Source organism: Thalassophryne amazonica, chromosome 11 (genome assembly GCF_902500255.1).
Source record: "Thalassophryne amazonica chromosome 11, fThaAma1.1, whole genome shotgun sequence".
In the NCBI taxonomy this organism is placed as follows: Eukaryota; Metazoa; Chordata; class Actinopteri; order Batrachoidiformes; family Batrachoididae; genus Thalassophryne; species Thalassophryne amazonica.
The window spans coordinates 35064520-35086493 of record NC_047113.1 but is presented as its reverse complement, the minus strand read 5'-3'; positions in this window follow the sequence as shown (position 1 = coordinate 35086493).

Below are 21974 nucleotides of genomic sequence, written 5' to 3'. Positions count from 1 at the left end.
TACAGTTGGGATGGTTTTCTTGGGGTTGTTCTCATCCTCTAAACATGGTAGGTGGAGTTGATTCCAAAAAACTATATTTTGGTCTCATCTGACCACATGACCTCCCATGCCTCCTCTGGATCATCCAGATGGTCACTGGTGAACTTCAAACGGGCCTGGACATGTGCTGGCTTGAGCAGGGGGACCTTGCTGCCCTGCAGGATTTTAAACCATGACAGCATCATGTGTTACTAATGTAATCTTTGTGACTGTGGTCCCAGCTCTCTTCAGGTCATTGACCAGGTCCTCCTGTGTAGTTCTGAGCTTTCTCAGTATCATCCTTACCCCACAAAGTGAGATCTTGCATGGAATCCCGGACCGAGGGAGATTGACAGCCATCTTGTGTTTCTTCCACTTTCTAATAAATAATCATAACAGTTGTTGTCTTCTACCAAGCTGCTTGCCTGTTGTCCTGTAGTCCATCCCAGCCTTGTGCAGTTTTGTCCCTGGTGTCCTTAGACAGCTCTTTGGTCTTGGCATGGTGGACAGGTTGGAGTGTGATTGATTGAGTGTGTGAACAGGTGTCTTTTATACAGGTAACACATTCAAACAGGTGCAATTAATACAGGTAAAGAGTGCAGAATAAGAGGGCTTCTTAAAGAAAAATTAACAGGTCTGTGTGAGCCAGAATTCTTGCTGGTTGGTAGGGGATCAAATACTTATTTGCAGCAGTAACATACAAATAAATTATTTAAAAATTATACATTGTGATTTCTGGATTTTTTTTTTTTAGATTATGTCTCTCACAGTGGACATGCACCTAAATTTCAGACCCCTCCATGATTGCTAAGTGGGAGAAGTTGCAAAACCGCCGGGTGTTCAAATACTTATTTTCCTCACACACACACACACACACACACACACATATATAAGGATTATTAACTGACTACAAGGTCTGTATGAGGTAATATCAGAGCAGCGTGTTGTCAGTACGGACCAAGCATTAGTGAGGTTAATAATTTGTTTATGATATGGCTATTATATATATAAACATGCAAACTCACAGTATATGCCCGAATATGAAAGCTGCTGACTGCTCGCAATCCGACTTGTTCACTTCACTTCCATGAAGAGCCTGTGATCCGGTTGTTAGCTGGTAAGCTTTCAATCTGTGTGTTTTTTTTCAGATGCTGTTTAGATAGCTATGGAGTATGCATGTGTCCAATTTTCTAATTGTGTTTTTTGCTACCTGGTTAGTAAAGAAAATATACGTGACAGACTGATTGTCATGATAACCGGTCCGGATTTAGGAAAATATCTGACCGGTAATCAGCCGATCACAGCACGCGTAGCGTCACAGCCATATAATAATGAAGGATTATTAACCAAGCAAGCAAGGTTAACAATTAGTTTATTATATGGCTCCTCAGAGATGTGTTTTTGTCTTGTTGGTCTTCATTTTACATGTCCACTTTGAACTCATTTGTTGTTAATTGTTCCAATTCAAAGTTGTTAGTGTAATAAAATTTGCTCGGAGAATGGTCCTCTTCATCGCTCATAATTTCTTTGTTGTTTTTTTTTTGTTTTACTTCACGCCGTGAAAATTGTAAACAAAATCACAAATCTGATACACGATCCGGACCGATTGTCATGGTAACGGTCTGATATGGGAAAATATCAGACCAAAAATCAGCCAATCAGAGCGTGCGTACTGTCGTAGCCATATAATAATAAAGGATAATTAACTGAGCGTGAGGTATGTACAGGACATTATCATATACCTATAAATGATACACCAATATGATTGGATAAATCTTACAATGTGGAGCGCCTTGGGGCAACTGTTTGTTGTGATTTGGCGCTATATAAGAAAAAAGTTGATTGATTGATTGATTGATTAAGTGTCCAACCTCATAGGTTGATCGTTAAAATTAAATTTGTTAGTTCTAAAAGCCATCATAATTTTTTATAGCAAAACGTTCTGTTTTTTTCTACTAAGGTTTGAACTTTGAGTGTTTACACAGGAGAGAAAAGTGAGAAAATGTTAATGCCTGTTTGAGAAAAGTGTATAAAGTGTGTAGAGAGGGGTTTTACAGCCTTAAAACATCTATAATAATTGTAAAAAAATAACGCTGACTACTTCGCGGATTTCGCCTATCGCGGGTTATTTTTAGAACGTAACTCCCGTGATAAACGAGGGACCACTGTATATGATAAAATCGTTATCAAGTTGTTCACCAATGAATATGGCTTTTTACACCCTTCAGAAAATCATACAACATTTATCATTTATAGGTATATGATAAAATCATATAGAAAACCATACACCCTTCGGCCTCAGGGTGTATGGTTTTCTTCAGGGTGTATAAAGCCATATTCATTGGTGAACAACTTGATAACTGATAATGTCACATCGAGGTGCGCTCGGTCCGTACAAAAAATACAGAGGTCTGATATTTTCTTGTACATGCCGAGCAAGCCAGGTTAATAAATCATTTTATTGTATGGATGTTTTTATCTGCGTCAACAAAATGTTGTAGATATTTATGGAGTATGTTCATGTGTGTCTTGGATTTTCGCATCGTCTTTTTAGCTTTCTGGTTTGTAACAAAATTTTCAATCTGTTCTTACTAATTAGTTTATGATATGGCTGTTCGGAGCTGTGTTTTCATCTTGCTGCTCGTCATTTTGCACTCCACTTTGAGCTTGTTTGCTGTTAATTCATCTAATTCAAACCCGTCATTGTAATAAAATTTGCTCGAAGAATGGTCCTCTTTGTTTGCTTCTTTGTTTTATTCTGCATTTAATTTTCTTGTGTAACGAGGGAAAATATCAAATTTCACGCCATGAAAATTGTAAACAAAGTTGCAAATCTGATATGCAATCCGCACTAATGATCATGGTAACGGTCTGAGATGGGAAAATCTCAGAATGGAAACCAACCAATGAGAGCACACACACTATCGTAGCCATTTTATAAATATATATATCCCACCTTACTGTCTGTATGGACCTATAAACCACAGCACTTAGTTGTGCTAAAATGATCAAACTGGTTGCTGTTTCCTCACTGAGTAAGACGCCGTGATGTCATTGTCTTATAATTGTCATGGCAACAGCAGCACCATTTTATAGTAAGTGCAAGTGTGCATTCCACACATGCTTTTGCATGGTTGGAGAGTTAACAAATTTCAACAGAAATGGAGAGTTTTCACTTGTAAAATGAGCTGCCAGTACCAGGTTAATTTTGGTGGTGAGGCGTTAGCAAACAGTGTGTCGTCATGATCATGTTACAGTTGTTTTCTCGTAGTAAGAGAGTTTGTATTTGTAAGTGATTTTCTACGGCAAATGGGCTTCAAACATGCTCCAGCAGACATGCCGAAGCAAGCGAACACCTGGACATTTGAAACCGGGCCGGAAGAGCAGCAGGAGCGAGTCCAGTGGAGAGGCAGAGAGAGGTTTTTATCAGTTGGACCTGCGGCCCGGAGGACAGACGTGCAGTCAATAACAGACGTTAACAGATGATGGCAGCATTTTCTTCACTTGGAAGAAACGTGCTTCATCAGTGAAGGTCCTTTCCTTTTTTACACAAGGCCTGTAATTTCAGCTTGTCGGTGAACCGACATGACACCAGTAACAGCGGCAGCATTTGAAGGAACGAGTCAAGTCCCACAAAACAGAGGGCATTGTTTTTAACTTCAGCTGATGAACCGGTGAGGTGGCAGATATTAATAGTCCAGTCCACGCCTGAGAGTTGGCTATCCCACAAAAAAGCCATGTTAACGAGGAACATATAAAACCTCTGATGTGACACAACAGGCAAGTGTTGTTTCTTAACCACACCAAGAGTCCTGGTTAGTGACTTAGTTAGTTGGTTAGTTAATCCACAAAAAGGTGAGTCAAGATTGATATCTTAAAATGGCTTTGGCAAAGTTTAACTTGCGGGGCGCTATGTTTGTTTTACGGGTGAGAGCATTTCACCAATTAAATGTGAATAGCGTTTTCAAAACGGGTGACAGTGTTACTTTGTGCACAGCAGAAAAACATTGTCAATTGATTTAGGCCCTAATTTTGTATTTAAATGGCTGTACAGCCAGCAACACAGCACCTTTTCGGTGCATTTACCAGATTAGAACCGATCAAAATACTACGGAAGACTAAGAGAAGTTCCCTTCCTTTTCACTTACTTTAAAATGGTGACGACGGCGTGCCGCAGATCATATGGCCAATGTCCCGATGTCTGTTTTCCTCAATAGTTTTATAATACTTGAGCATCTTAAAGCACAGATTCATGGTAGATTTATAAATATAAATTTATAGTGTAAATAAAATAGATTGACTTGATTAATTTGTTCACATCTTGGAAATGTCACCTTTTAGAAACTGGTAGCACGATGTTGTGCAATGCTAACGGCTAATGTTAGCATGAACTAATGGCTCCTTTGTGATCATTTTATTAGAAATCCTTTAATATGGCTTGTTGTGTGGTTAACTGGCCTAATGGCTGTAGTGTTGTCAGTCAGGTGAAGTGCCAGCTTACGCACACAGATAGAGAACGCTGTCTTCACAACGGACACACATACGGAGTCACTGAGCCACACATGAAGCATGCTTTAGACATTTCTAATTATAAAGTGTATGCAAGGCTGTGCTGGCGCACCTCGGCATACACTTTGTGTGTGTGTGTGTGTGTGTGTGTGTGTCAGATTCTGCTGTTTCCCCACAGTCACTCACAATGAGACCCAGCTTATGCCTTTTAAGGTTAAAGTTTAAGTACAGCTGGTACCTTGTCCAAAATGAAATGGCTAGAGTTTTCCTCACACACATACCAAAGAGAAAGAACTAACCTGGAGAAACTTACTCAATCAGACAGAAAGCTCACAGTGTCAAAACCAGGACGTTCTAACTGTGAGTCAGCAGCACGGAACTCTTAACGGTGAGTTCTGCCCTGTGGTTTTTGTGCTTCTGCATGTTTGTAGATATGACTGTGACAGCAGCTCACCTTCATTACTGGACCTCTGTGAGATCAGGGGCTGTCAAAAGAACACTGCTGAGGATTTAATACTTTGTACTCAGCAGTCTGGTGTTAACAGTTATCACCAGACTTGCATTTCCACTTTTTGGAAGTTCAAGATCAATTCATGTCATTCCATTTTAATTTGGAGGGGAAAAATAATAATTTTGAGTCTCTTTAATATTTATCTCTTGCAGTTGTGGGTGTGTATTTATGAAAATAAATAGACAGTGGAGGGCACAGCTAAACAAAAAATTTGCTTCGATAACTGCTAATCAGCTAAGTGAAAAGTTATCTTTTATAAATGCTAAACTGATGAACCACCACAAAATTAATTGGAAGCTACAGCTAACCGATAACTTTAAGTATTGTCTCTGGTACACTCAGCTACTAACAAGCCAATTTTGACTTTTAACACCGCTAATGCTTCTGACTGAATCAAAGGTGATCACAAACACAAACACAGCCAATGAGTCAGCATTTCTTTCTTTGTGTGCCCTGCCCACTGCTGTACAGAAGAGTCATTATCCTTCACAGCATGCAGTGGTCCAGCCGAAGCAGGTTTGACTTATGGTTTTGATTCATAAATCAGATGAATCCGGATAGAATAACTACAGTAATGTCAACTCTGTCATTTGTACAAAGTGAAAATATTACACATATCTTTTAATTTTAAAATAATGTACCAGTTCTGACATTTTGAACATACACACAGATGCCCAAAGAGATTATGGGTAAACTGAGCCTCTGCTCACATGGGTTGATTCATTCATTCTATGTAAAAACAAACACAAGTTAATGTAACCTGTGTGTTGGTGTTTACAAATAAATGTGCTTTTGTAAAATATGTATTTTTTTTTCATTTCTAAAAATAAATAAATAAAAGGCATTGTTCAAAACCAAAAAGTCTGTTAAATTGTGATTTGACAACTGTGTGATATAATCGGGCACCAGTAGATAGCAGTGCTCTATGCATTTTGACCCATCTACTGAGTCGGGTATGGCACACAGTTGTCACAACTGAAACAGACTTTTCGGTTTTGCAAATGCCTTTTTTTTTTTTTTTTTTGGCGGCTACACCCATGAGTGCAAATGAAGGTCAACTATGGCAGTTGGAAAAAACAGACTATGCTCAAAGACTGGATCTGAAGAACCAATCCCCGCCTCCCCTCCCCAAACAACTGGTGCTGTCCTGGATGTCTGCGTGGACTTAGTAATTCTCAAAAATTTGATCTTCCTCTGTATTGTTAAAAAAATTATTAGTATGATCTCAGCAGTAGGTCACCCCTTTGAGTCTGGACTGCTTGAGGTTTCTTCCTCAAAATTATCAGATGGATTTTTTCCTTACCACTGTCATCTGGGTACTTGCTCTGGGGGTTGGCAAAGTTAGACCTCACTTGTGTGAAGCGTCTTGAGGCAGCTTTGTTGTGATTTGATGCTATATAAATGAAAAATGAAAGCCATGTGCTGTTGCAAAGGGGTGGTTGTGTTCATTAAGCATGAGTGTGTTGTAGTCTGTGACCGAAGAAACCGCCTAAAAGAAATGGAATTTACATACAGAAAAGCTAAATGAAAGCCATCATTAACACCTAAACAGAAAAAAACAAGGTTACAATGGGCTAAGGAAAAGCAATCGTGGACTGTGGATGACTGGATGAAAGTCATATTCAGTGATGAATCTCGAATCTGCATTGGGCAAGGTGATGATGCTGGAACCTTTGTTTGGTGCAGTTCCAGTGAGATTTATAAAGATGACTGCCTGAAGAGAACATGTAAATTTCCACAGTCATTGATGATATGGGGCTGCATGTCAGGTAAAGGCACTGGGGAATAAATCAATAAATGTGCATTTATTGATGCATAAACTTGTGCATCAATAAATGCACAAGTTTACATTGATATTTTGGACACTTCTTATCCCATCAATTGAAAGGATGTTTGGGGATGATGAAATCATTTTTCAAGATGATAATGCATCTTGCCATAGAGCAAAAACTGTGAAAACATTCCTTGCAAAAAGACACATAGGGTCAATGTCATGGCCTGCAAATAGTCCGGATCTTAATCCAATTGAAAATCTTTGGTGGAAGTTGAAGAAAATGGTCCATGACAAGGCTCCAACCTGCAAAGCTGATCTGGCAACAGCAATCAGAGAAAGTTGGAGCCAGATTGATGAAGAGTACTGTTTGTCACTCATTAAGTCCATGCCTCAGAGACTGCAAGCTGTTATAAAAGCCAGAGTTGGTGCAACAAAATACTAGTGATGTGTTGGAGCGTTCTTTTGTTTTTCATGATTCCATAATTTTTTCCTCAGAATTGAGTGATTCCATATTTTTTTCCCTCTGTTTGGTCTAAAAAAGTAACCGTTACTGACTGCCACAATTTTTTTTTCCTGATTTCTTATAGTGTTTCTTAAAGCCATAAAGTTGCCATTTGAAATTACTTTAGTTTTGTGTCATGTCTGTGATCTGCTTTTTTTTCTACAAAATTAAACAACCGAATGAACATCCTCCGAGGCCGGTGATTCCATATTTTTTGCCAGGGGTTGTATATCTAGCAACCTTTTAGCAGCCTACGTGAAATAATGTCCGTCTTCGTCACTCCCAAAAAAAAACGCAACATCTTCAGCACAATCTTGAAAACTTCACTCTTGCAGATATCCTATCACAAATCACTCCTGCCACCTTTCTTCACTCCACTCCACTCTGCACTCTCTTCTTCACCACTCTACCACATTCTCCATTACATTAGATAGCTGACCCAAGTAAACTCATCTACCTCTACTCCTTGTAACCACATTCACTCTCATTCACACATGCTCAGTTTTGCACCTACTGACTTTCATTCCCCTTCTCTCTGGAACATATCTCCACCCCTCCAGGCTAGTCTAAACCTGCTCTCTACTCTCACTACAGGACACAAAGTCATTTGCAAGCATTGTCAATTGGAGACTCCTGTCTGATCTCATCCCTCAACCTGTACATCACATTTGTGAACCTCTCATACTTCTCTGCCACTGCAGACATCCACATACAATACCACAACTCTTCTCTTGTCATGAGTTTTCTCTTAATCCACAAACACACAATCTAACTCCTGGCACTCAGAGTAAACATAAAGGTTTGGCCAGTCCTGATGATTTCCATGATTTTCCTTTATAAATCATTGGTTGTTTGGATCAGCAATTTCAGTTAAATATATCATCGAGCAGACAAACACAGTGATATTGGAGAAGTGAAATGAAGTTTATAGGATTTACAGAAAGTGTGCAATAATTCTTTAAACAAAAATAGGCAGGTGCATAAATTTGGGCACCCCAAAAAAATAAAAAATAAATAAAAAATACATCAGTATTCAGTAGATCCTCTTTTGCAGAAATAGCAGCCTCTAAACACTTCCTATAGCTTCCAGTGAGAGTCTGGATTCTAGTTGAAGGTATTCTGGACCACTCTTCTTTACAAAACATCTCAGGTTTGTTGGTTTCTGTGCATGGACAGCCCGCTTTAAATCACACCACAGATCTTCGATAATATTCAGGTCTGGGGACTGAGATGACCATTCCAGAACATTGTACTTGTTCCTCTGCATGAATGCCTTAGTAGATTTTGGGCAGTGTTTAGGGTCGTTGTCTTGTTGAAAGATCCAGCCCCGGCCCAACTTCAACTTTGTCACTGATTCATGAACATTGTTCTCAAGAATCTGCTGAAATTGACTGAATGCATGTGACCCTCAACTTTAACAAGATTCCCAGTACCTGCACTGGCCACACAGCCACATAGCATGAAGGAACCACCTCCAGGTTTTACTGTAGGTAGTAAGCATTTTTCTTGGAATGCTGTGTTCTTTTTCAGCCATGTATACCACCCCTTGTTATGTCCAAATAACTCAAGTTTAGTTTCATCAGTTCACAGCACCTTATTCCAAAATTAAGCTGACTTGTCCAAATATGCTTTAGCATACCTCAAGTGACTCTGTTTGTGGTGTGTACAGAAAAGGCTTCCTCTGCATTGCAGCATCATACAGCATCTCTTTGTGCAAAGTGTGCTGGATACTTGAACGATGCACAGAGACACTATCTGCAGCATGATCATGTTGTAAGATTTTGGAGCAGGTCTGTGGGTTGACGATAACTGTTCTAACCATCCTTTGCTTCAGCTTATCTGAGATTTTTCTTGGCCTGCCACTTCGGGCCTTAACTAGTACTGTGCCTGCGGCCTTCCATTTCCTCACTATGTTCCTCACAGTGGAAACTGACAGCTGAAATCTCTGAGATAGCTTTTTGTATCCTTCCCCTAAACCATGATGGTGAACAACCTTTGTTTTCAGGTCATGTGAGAGTTGTTTAGAGGCTCCCATGTTTCCACTCATTAGAAGAGAAGCAAAGAGGGTAAACATTGGCAAATGTCCACCTTAAATACCCTTTCTCATGATTGGATTCGCCTGTGTAAGGAGGTCAAGGGTCAATTAGCTTACCAAATCAATTTTGTGTTCCAATAATTAGTGCTAAATTTATTCAAATCAATAAACTGACAAGGGCTCTCAAATGTATGCACCTGCTTAATTTTGTTTAAATAATTATTGCACACTTCCTGTAAATACTAGAAACTTCATTTCACTTCTCAAATATCAGTGTGTCCGTCTGCTATATGATATATTTAACTGAAATTTCTGATCCAGACAACCAATGATTTATAAAGGAAAATCATGAAAATTATCAGGGGTGCCCAAACTTTTGCATACAACTGTATCTGTCATGTTCTTTCTCTGCATGAAACCACACTGCTGCTTACAGATCTTCACCTGTTTTCTAAGCCTAGCTTCTTCTAATCTTTCTCATGTCACACTGTTCCTCTGTAATTACTGCAGCTCTGCAAATCACGCTCATTCTTAAAAATTGAAAACTAGCACATTTCATCTCCACTCCTCAGGCATCCTCTCATTTTCCAAGATTTTATTAAATAGTCTGGTTAAACTCCACTGACATATCTCCTAAACATTTCCTCCAACGGAATGTCATCGGGACCAACTGCCTAAATAATAATAATAATAATAATAATAATAATAATAATAATAATAATAATAATAATAATAATAATAATAATAATAAATTCATGAAAGGCAATAATAGTCAAAAAGCAAATTGTATACTTTAGGAAAATGTTTCATAAAGCACTGTTCTGCTATTTTATGATTTTACATTTTGTGTTTGTACAATGTACATGATGCAACACATAATGTCTCACAATGGGAAGCTCATTGGTTCTTACATGTATTTATTAGAGGGTGGCAGCCAAGTGATTAGTGCGCTTGGTTACAGTGCAGAAGGTTCCCGGTTCAAACACCATCCTTGCCCATTTCTCTGTGTAATGTGGAGTTGTGTCAGGAAGGCATCCAGTGTAAAACTTGTGCCAAGTCAACATGCAGATCCACCTCAGATCTGCTGTGGCGACCCTGAGTGAAAACAACAGCTGAAGGGACTTACTTTCTTTGATGTAACCCTGAAAATCGCCCCTTTTACATGACATGAGATATTTTCTTACATTTTCTATTCGGGGTTTCATGTTTTGGGTCATTTTACATTTCACAGCTGTAAAAGACCATTTGCACATCCTTCAGAGGAAAATGGGCAGAAACACTGCCAACTCTTGAAAAATGTGGTTTGACAGGGAGGAGGAGGTAAGAAAGAGGAACAGAAGAAAACCAGAAGACAGATTCTGTATCATATTCAATGTCAGATTAGAAGTCACATGTGAAGCTTCAACTGTTCTTTTTCAGTCTTTTTTTTTTTTTTTTTTACACATCCTGTATAGTTCTTGACAGGAAAAGAAATATAATTTAATTTTCTTTACTGGCAGCATAAAACTGTGCATTCATTTTAGCTTTCATTTCAAGCGTTCAGTAACTGTTATGCTTATGTCACAAAGCTTGAGTCAGTATAGCGGACACCTGCATAAATAAATCATCACAGAAGCCAGTTATAATAATAAAAAAAAAGGTTAATTCTGCTTAGTGTGAAAATGGATGATTTTTTTTGTTTTTTTTTTTTGAGGATGTCACCCTTCCATTTCACAGTAGAGTAAACACACAAACACACTTCTCCTCAGTCGTGGTGCAGGAATGACTCATCACCCACAACCAGTACTGTAAAAGTTATCATGAAATGATGAAAGCCTGAGCTTTTTTATAGTGTTAAATAATATACACATTAATTTACAAATAGTAACATATAAAAGCACCAAAGTAGAATCCCAATTTTATTGAACAACAAGCCATCCGGGTGTTTGAAGTAGAGCTCTGCATGGGACTGATTTCTCCGTCCTGCTCTCTCCCGCTCCTACAACGTGTGTTACACTCCCACCCATTCCCACAATGTGCCTGTCCAGTCCCACCTGCACCTACAAAATGCCAAGAACTTATGTGTGTACAATAATAGAGATGCATTCATTTTATGTCTCCTCCCATGTCACGGGAGAATACACATCATTGAGGTTTATTAATTAAAGAGATTCATGTGGTTGCTTGTTTCAATACAATTTCATGTGACAGTTTCGTGTACAGTTTCACATGACAGTTAATGCATGCCCATGGGCATGCACTAACTGAACTGCTGTGGCACAGAGAGACACAGTGCAGCAAGTCCTATTATTTAAGATGAAAGTACTGTGTGGACTCCGCATACTTTACACTATTCTTCTTTGTTGACTGAATCATGCATTTGCTTCAGTTCCCACAGTGTTTTTTTTTTAGCTGCCCGCTCCTGCTTGCAGCCAAGTTCTGACCACCCGCTCACGCCAGATCTGCGTTGGATCCCGCAGGACCCAATCCCAAGGCAGCCCTCTTGTTTGAAGTGCTTCACTGCTGCCAAATAAATCAGCTTTGCTTGACGTGTCATTTGACATCATTGACATCATAGTTCTGCTACATTTGTACAAGACGAGCAGAAATCTATGCAGAAAATCACTTTTCAATATCTAATCTACTTATTGAGATGTATATAGATGGATTTTGATGTATGTATTGGCACCACATCATAGAGAGTTATTTCATTAATTACTTGCGATTCTTATCACTGTCTTCAAAACCGCAAGCTAAACTGATGCTTACACACATACACACAGCAGATTCATTTGAATTGGTTTGGCAGCTTTGGGGGCTTGTCATTCTTCTGAAAGAATATAAAAGTGGATTCATCATTTTTGCTTTTTCCAAAATTCAGCAGTTCCCTGCCTTTCTGCAGCTGAAGACTAGGATTAGACTTGTATCAATATGACTGTACATAAAACTAGATGGGTTGTGAAATTGCTGCCAACATAAAGCTGCTTGTTTCATCTACAACAGAGTTTTCTCTCTGTTTCGCTGATCATAAGCATTTGCTTTCGTGTTTTTGTTTATGCCGCCATTAACGTTTCAGAATAACAAATCCAAGTGGAGGAAAAAAATTGCTTGAAAGAGTGCCAATCAGTGAAATCATCTGCTGCAGTGACAAGCTGGAAACAGTGTGCCACATGATAGTTATTTCTGTTTGCACATTGTACTTCTCAGTCAAATTTCCATCAATCATCTGGAATCATCTTGAGCCCCATTTATATATATATATATATATATATATATATATATATATATAGGAAGACCAAACTCTGTGTTCTAACATCAATAGAAGGAAGCTACTATCAAAACTGGAGATCCAGAGGCTACAGCAGCATGGTACGGACCAGTTGGAACACAAGGAGAAAAGCCTGGTTGGAGGTAGTAGTGTTAAGGAAGCAGATGATACCCAGATACCTCCTATGACAGATCTACTGAGGTGAGGATGAAGATTGTGGCCATACTAAAGCAAATGGCAGCATGTCCAAGAATACGGAGTGATGCTTGCAGACATTTACACAGCTCTACTCACCATTACAGAAACCAATGAGCTCATATATGTCACTGCCACAGTAATAATCCTTGACACATTTGGGTATAAGATCAACAATACCCCAAATCCACCCAAATCCGGAAAGCCCGGAAGGATGTTGGCCAACTCGCAGTGGTATCGAAGGGCATCATGAGACATGGGTCCTGGATGGATAAGAAGTACAACAAGATGTCCATAACTGAGGCCCTGGAAACTGCCAAACAAAAGTTACTCGGCTGAGGAGATGCATCAGAGAAGCAGAGGCAAAGAAAATAAATAGCCTGTTCTCCAATGACCCATCCACAGTATACTCCACGCTGAAAGGGGAAAACAGTAATACAAGAACAGACTTGACCAGACCTGAGACTGTGCAGTACTGGAAGAACAAGAGTATGACCAAGAGTACAGAAGAAAGACACAACACCAATGCCAAGTGGCTAGAGCACATCACAGCCACCTCCCAGAACAAGAACCAATCAACATCACAAAGGCAGGCATCCAACAACGGGTCTCAGGGATGAAGAGCTGGACAGCACCAGGCCTGATATGATCCATACCTACTCCATGTTCCATGTATGCCTGGCAGTACAAATGGGTGGGAGCAGGTACTCACCCAGGCTGGCTAACACAGGGGAGGACAATCCTGTTCATGAAGGACCCCCAAAAGGGTTTGACTGCCTCAAACTACTGGCCAGTTAACTCTCCACAACATGGAAGCTCCTATAAGGCATCATAGCAACCAAGTTGAGTAGGCACATTTGTCAACGTGTGAGCACAGCTCAGAAGGGCATTGGAAACAATACTAGGGGGTTGAAGCACCAGCTACTGGTTGACTAGGCAGTACATATATGGGGGAATATATGGATTTGAAGTTCTGATGGGAGACACCACCAAAGGTGTTTGAGAATGACAGGACTAAGGTCCTGTGGGACTTAAGATTCCAGACAGACAAGCAGCTGCTGGCCAACCAACCACACATTGTGGTTGGTTGACAAGAGAAAAGAAACCACAATGGAATTGATGTGGCAATCTCAGCTGACAACAACATCAGAAAGAAGGAGCACAAAAAATAGAGAAGTACCTGTTGTGTGGGCCGCTGAAGAGGAGGTACTGCTGGCCCACCACCACCAGATGGCGCATGCTTGAAGTGCGGGCTTCAAGCATGAGAGGGCGTCGGAGCAACGGAGAATGACAGCTGTCACTCATCATCTGCACCAGCTGTCACTCATCTTCCACATCACCATAAAAGCCGGACTACAACTCCACCTCCCCGCCGAGAAATCAGCAACCAAGAGGTAACCGTCTCTATTGAGATTTCTCTGCTAAACTGAACTCTTCTTTGCAGCCGTTTGCCCTGTGGTGTCCTTATCGGAGCTGGAGTAAGGGCGTGACCGCGACGACTTCGCATCACGCTCCATATCAGATAAGTGGTTACACAGGAGCTGCACGAGTGTGTGATTGGAGGTGGAGGTGCTCCCTCCTTAAAGAACATTATCTGTGAGTGGACTACTGAGTGTGCGGACTCACACTTACCTGGATTTTCTCTGTTCTCTGCCAGCAGTACCAGGGTCGACAGCCGAAGGCAGAGGCCACCTGGGGACTCGGGACTTGGTGGCTCCGGTGTTCTTCAGGCCCGTTGGTGGTGGAAGCTGTGTGGGAATCAGCTCTTCTCTCGCCAGAGGGCTTCTATCTTCGAGCCTGCCCACACGTCACCTGGTGTATAATTGGCAATCCATATTTCTGTCTGTATTCCGTTGTGTGTTTCCACAACATTAAATTGTTACTCGTTGGCTTATCCATTGTCCGTTCCTTAGTGTCCCCTGTTGTGGGTCCATGTCACGACACCTTCCCAACAGTACCTAGGGCTGAAGGAGAAACTACAGCGGATGTGGAAGGTAAAGTCTAAAGTGGCCCCAGTGGTAATAGGAGCACAAGGAGTTGTAACCCCTAAATTGGAAGAGTGGCTCAAGCAGAGTCCAGGCACAACATCAGAAATCTCTGTCCAGAAGACTGTAGTCCTAGGAACAGCTCCCAGGCCTCTGGTAGAGGACCCGAGCTTGAGGGACACTGTGTGGTACGTTTCAGCAGTTAGACTTGTACCCTGAAACCTGCTCATCTCCAAATTCACAATAAATACATTTAAAATGGTACAGTCTACAAAATTACCCTACAAGCTGAATCTTCTCTTCAAGCTGCTTCCCCGGTACGGTCCCACCTGACAGCCTGTCTTTATCACATGTATCTTTTATGACCGTATTTGCAAAATCTTCACTTTTACTGAGGTAGACTCAAACTGCATTCTAATCCTCTGGCAAAACAACATTTTTTATGACTCTTGCAGGAAATCCAAACTTTTCTTAATTATTATTGACCATTATTGAGCCATGAATTCATTAAGGGGTAGGAATTAGATAAGTAAAGACTATTGTTATATTTCAGTTTTTATTTTAATTATTATTATTTATATTATGGCATTTTGCTTTCATTTTCTCATATGTACAGTAATATTTGTTTTTGTGTCTTAGAAATAAAGATACTTCATTCATCAAAATGAACCCACTTAATAATGTCATTCCATTGACTGTACCTTCCCTGAACGTGAACATTTTATTCTGTAATTCAAGGGAGGTGATTAAAAGTGTGATTGGGAATCTGCCCATTTCCGGAGTAAACAGACGTGTTTCAGTAGGTGATGCTGTTCGTTCATTGCTCCTGCCCGCTGGAGCACACAGTCAAAGCCAAATGAGTCCATAAACAGACGCTGACATGCAAGCTGTCATCTGACGGACATTTGGCTCTGCTAGTGCTCATTTTAAGCCGAGCTCGGTGAGCATGTGAGTGCACAGAATACTCTCAGCCCTAAACATCCAAACCCTAACCCAAAACTAGAACTAAATACTCAGGCGTAAACCGATTTCAGTCTTTGCAGTGCAACTTAACCATCAGAGAGAGAAGGAGAGGAAAAGCCATTAGCACCTGATAGTGTCACATTCATTGGAAAAGCAAGCAGGTTGGTCCCTCATGCATTACGCATCACACATCGCCAGGCCACAGCGGGACAGGAACCTGTCAATTAAAATGGATTCATTCTGCCCCTTGTGAACTGACTGCAAGCCAGAGAAGAAAGGAAGGATGGGTTAGAAGGAGACTGTGAGTGTAAAAACAGTGTGACAGGAGGGAAGACTGCGTTCTTGTAAAATGTCATAATGAGTATGTGCGAAAACCAACACAAAGACACACAACCACATTGTTTGCATGTAACAGTGAGGCTGCTCTTACTCAGTGTCTGCTGTGGAGTTTCACTCACGTTCATACAGTGATGACTGCAAAGTAGAAAAGACTCCTGTAGGGATTGCCATGGCAACCTCTGACCCCCCCATCCACCAGTATCAAGGCAAATAAGTCTTATTTTGGCCACATCGTGTTTCTAAATCTCTGACCCTTTCACAGCAGGCCTGCATAGAGTTGCATTCGGTTGCATATCCAGTACGATGGAATGACTGCATCATGAAAAAACATTGCGCGCAGGGGTAAGCGTGGCCTGCCTCTTCTTCTTCTGTAGTTTTGAACCTTCACTGCCAGCAAAGTTCAGCAGTTCAGTGGCTGTGTTTGCAGAAAATCCACAGAACAACTTTTACATTTTGCTTTGTCAATCCCAGCGTTATGGTCAAGTGACAGACAAAACGAAAAAGAATTTGCCAATTTCAGTTAAATATGTCATATAGCAGACAAACACACTGATATTTGAGAAGTGAAATGAAGTTTCTAGTATTTACAGAAAGTGTGCAACAATTATTTAAACAAAATTAGGCAGGTACATAAATTTGTGCACCCTTGTCATTTTAATGATTTGAATACATGTAGCACTAATTATTGGAACACAAAATTGGTTTGGTAAGCTCATTGACCCTTGACCTCTTTATACCAATCATGAGAAAGAGTATTTAAGGTGGCCATTTGCAAATGTTTCCCCTCTTTGCATCTCTTCTAATGAGTAGCAACATGGGAGCCTCTTGCTGCAGATAGTGTCTCTGTACATCGTTCAACTGTACAAGCGAACTTTGCACAAAGAGATGCTGTATGATGCTGCAATGCAGAGGAAGCCTTTTCTGTACACACCACAAACAGAGTCACTTGAGGTATGCTAAAGCATATTTGGACAAGTCAGCTTAATTTTGGAATAAGGTGCTGTGGACTGATGAAACTAAATTTGAGTTATTTGGACATAACAAGGGGCGGTATGCATGGCTGAAAAAGAACACAGCATTCCAAGAAAAACGCTTGCTACGTACAGTAAAATTTAGAGGTGGTTCCATCATACTGTGTGGCCAGTGCAGGTACTGGGAATCTTGTTAAAGTCGAGGGCCACATGGATTCCAGTCAATACGAGGTCTGTCCAAAAAGTATCGTACCTTTTTATTTTTTTTTAAACTATATGGATTTGATTCATGTGTTTTCACGTCAGAAAAGTTTGAACCCTCGTGCGCATGCGTGAGTTTTCCCACGCCTGTCGGTGATGTCATTTGCCTGTGAGCACGCCGGAGTGGTCCCACCCCATCGTCGGATTTTCATTGTCTGGAAATGGCGGAATAATTTGGGTTTTTTTCCATCAGAATTTTTTCAGAAGCTGTTAGAGACTGGCACCTGGAAACCATTTGAAAAATTTATCTGGCTTTCAGTGAAAATTTTACAGGCTTCACAGAGAATAAGGACTATTCGTTTCGCTGTTCGAGCGAGACAAAGAACGCATCCGTTTCGGCGTGTCAGAGGACAAGTTGCGACATGCCCAGCTCTCCACAATTTCTCTTATAACTCACTTGACTGGTAAGCATTGAAAGCCGAGATAGGCATGTCGCAACTTGTCCTCTGACACGCCGAAACGAAGGCGTTCTTTGTCTCGCTCGAACAGCGAATCGGTCGTGACGCACAAAGCCTCCGCGCGGCTTTCCATGACAAAATCTCTTGTTAAAAGTGAAATCTGCCGGAAAATGGTTGATGTCCAGCTCTTGTGATAACCAGAGAAAGTGCACACGACGGTCCCAGCTCCACACAGCCATCTGTTTAGAAATAATCTGGTGATTCATGCCTGTCGTCGCGGCTCAGAGCGCGGTGCGCCGAGCGCCATTGTGGGCTGTCCTTAAAGCTGTAGCAATAGTCCTTATTCTCTGTGAAGCCCGTAAAATTTTCACAGAAAGCCAGATAAATTTTTCGAATGGTTTCCAGGAGCCAGTCTCTAACAGCTTCTGAAAAAATTCTGATGAAAAAAAACCCAAATCATTCCGCCATTTCCAGACAATGAAAATCTGACGACGGGGCGGGACCACTCCTTCCACAAGGCGTGCTCACAGGCGAATGACGTCACCGACAGGCGTGGAAAAACTCACACATGCGTACAAGGGTTCAAGCTTGTCTGACGTGAAAACACATGAATCAAATCCATATAGTTTAAAAAAAAATAAAAAGGTACGATACTTTATGGACAGACCTCTTATCAGCAGATTCTTGAGAACAACATTCAGGTAACAGTGACAAAGTTGAAGTTGTGCCAGGGCTGGATCTTTCAACAAGATAATGACCCTAAACACTGTTCAGAATTACTAAGGCATTCATACAGAGGAACAAGTTGACGTTCTGAAATGGCCATCTCAGTCCCCAGACCTGAATATTACTGCGGTGTGATTTTAAGCGGGCTGTCCATACTCGGAAACCAACAAACCTGAGATGTTTTGTAAAGAAGAATGGTCCAAAATACCTTCAACCAGAATCCAAACTCTCATTGGAAGCTATAGGAAGCGTTTAGAGGCTGTTATTTCTGCAAGGAGTATCTACTAAATATTGATGTATTTTTTTCTGTTGGGGTGCCCAAATTTATGCACCTAACTAATTTTGCTTAAAGAATTATTGCACATTTTCTGTAAATCCTATAAACATCATTTCCCTTCTCAAATATCACTGTTTGTCTGCTATATGATATATTTTACTGAAATTGCTGATTCAAACAACCAATGATTTATAAAGGAAAATCATGGAAATCATCAGGAGTGCCCAAACCACGCAATACACAATACAGCTGTATCTTAATGATATCATTTACATCTTAATAAGATATTCATCCTGCAATAGATTAGCAGCCAGTCCAATCTGTACCCCAGCTCTTGCCCAGTGACCAATGGGATAGGCTCCAGTGTGACCCTTAAATGAAATAAGTTAATTTAAAGGATGGATGATGGATGCTGCAGTTCTGCCAACTTACTAGTGTTTACACTCTGCAAACTGCCTCATCCACTACATGATGGAGCTACTTTGGGTCACAACTGACACAAGTCACCCAGGCAGACCTAAAGTCATGAAAGTAAACATCTATCTTATCCAGCAGTCTCTTGACAATTTGACAAAAGCCTGTTCTAGATCTGCGCGTCCATCATGCGCATTGGATGGAGACTGCCATTTTCCACACAGGCGACAGGAAGTCAGTATTTGCTGCTTGACACAATCCTTTGTGACCAAACAAAAACAGACAGAATGAAAACATCCACACCACACAGCTGTGCCAGCTGGATGCATGAAGCTGATCAAATGTAAATAAATCTCTACTAAGAGACCCAAGCCAAAACATACCCACCCCATGTGCAGGGCACCAATTATGCACTTTTTGCTGGCTGCAGCACATCCATCCACTACTGAAAAAGAAGTGTACACATAATCGTGATGGCAATAACAACCATAAGTATGACAACAACACTGACTTCCAACAAATAATTATACTCCAGCTGCAATTTGAGCCAAAACTGAATCACCATCAAACATTACCCATCCAATAGAACATGCACGCTTTCCTGTATAATTGGTGTGGATTTGGCAATGCTGAGAGGCAAGCTTGTATCCAAGTAAACGAAATAAGCCTGAGGAATAGCAATATTACTTAGAGGTATTATTAAGGTGTGCATTGCTGCAAAACATGTTTATTGCTGAACATGTCCTAAAGCAAACATCACGCTGTCTCTCAGGGCCAGTCGTCTTGCTGAGACTGCATGTAGAAAACTTCATAAAAGACTCAGAAAGTCATTTCAGTCGCAACTCAAACATCAGCAGAAATACTTGAGATAATTCTAAAATATTTGAAAGAAATAGTCCCTGGTGTCTTTTAAAAACTATACGTTAGACCTCAGTGTGGCATTGCGCTGGTCCTCTTACATTAAAAAAACATCTTAAAAACTAACAAGAGGGGATGCATTCATAAAACACTGTGTCGAATCAATGTGTATGCACAAAAGCAGAAATGTTCACATTATTTCTGCCAGAGTTATACAGCCATGTGTACGCGAAGATGCCTTTTTCTAAATTTCAGTGGTTGTGAAAGTTTCATTCCGCGCACCGACCTGCCGTCGACTCCCAACTTTTTAAATCAGCGGTCATGGGCACACCCACAAAACCCTGTTGGCATATACAGCCTGTCTCGACATGTCACTCAAAACGGATCGGTTCTGTCACAGAGCAGAGAACAACCCAGACATTTAAAAATTTATAATATTCACAGGGGAAGTGGAATTGTATACAGTATAAATCATAGACTGTGTGATTATTTGCCAGTGATGTGATTTATGCTTGAGAAAAAGAAAATCTCTCCATGACATTTTATTTTGTACCCAGGATGGTAAATTTCACAGAGAGTGGAGCAGTGTTTTTGTTACCAATATCAAAGTAGGATGAGAGTAACAACCAACAAGAAGATTCACCTTTCAAGGAAAAATAAATAAATAAACACCCCTGTACAAATGCTGGTTACTGGACTGACACTTTGTACTTATTTACTATTTATTACCCAGTGCGGTAATATTTCTTGTCCACCAGCAGCTATGAGGGTTTTGTGTGTGTGTGTGTGTGTACGAACAAAATAATATTAGTTGGGTTACTTGGCAGCACGGTGGCTTTGTGGTTAAGAATAAAATAAGATCAACTTTATTTATCCTGAAGGAAATTATTTTGCCAGAGTACCCAAACAGTGACAGTAAATGTTTTTTAAAGACATTTGTGCAACATGTTTGACAACATTGCACATAACTCTGAGCAACTGAATAACTCTGTTCATTATGTATTTGTTATGTGCCGACGCGGGTTGAGGAGCGGACCTGCGTCTGACTGAACCCAGCACTAAATAACCAGAAAGCGGTTCCAAAAACAAAACATTTATTCCCCTTTCGTGCAATAATTGTGTACAACATAAAGTGCGTTTGTCTGGCGGAGTGAAGGATGGCGCGCTCTCCAGCGCCCAAAGGGATCGAAGCCCGGCACTTCTGGACTCACGTTCACCGCCAAACACCCCCCAGGTGGACACAACAAACCGACTCTGTGAAGGATAGAAAAGGTGAGGTAAGTCAGCAGCTACAACTAATATCCTTCAAAGGCACACACTATCAGCAACACATTCAGGTCTGAATTTAAGCTTTATGTAAATGAGCAGCTTCTCACAACAGGTGGAGGATCATCTGTCCGCACGCCACGGGCATGAGAAGCGAGCTGCACAACTCTCATCAATATTCACATATACTGCGTAAAAAATTACCAAATTACTGTTAACACTTATTCAGACAATCAATCACCTCTGATGTGTGCTGACAGCATGTGTCCCTCACCCGTCCTCCTTCACAGGCACGACGTGTCAAACCCAGGCGCGGTCCTCAGCGTCTCACAAACGAACATCACAAGGTCGAGTTCCCGGCAATTCTGCTTGAATCACACATGGCTTAAATGCAGAACGCCATCTCATTATCTGCTTCAGCTGAAAGTCTTTAAGGTTGCACATGAGCATCATCCACAGGTGCTGCATATCACGTTGATGAGGGTGAAGGACTCTTCTGCCAGCACCTTCTCCACAGACAATAAATCAGTTTGCATACCACCTGGAGAGCAAAGAAAAGAAAAGAACACCAAAATGTCCAGCCAAACCCCCCAACACACAACAGTACCCCCCCTTTAACGGGAAGCCTCCCAGCGACCGAACAGACCAGGTCCGAGAACAGCACCTCCCTCCGGGGTCCTCGTCAGGAAGCAGACAGCGTAACGCTCCCAAGGTCCACCGCAAAC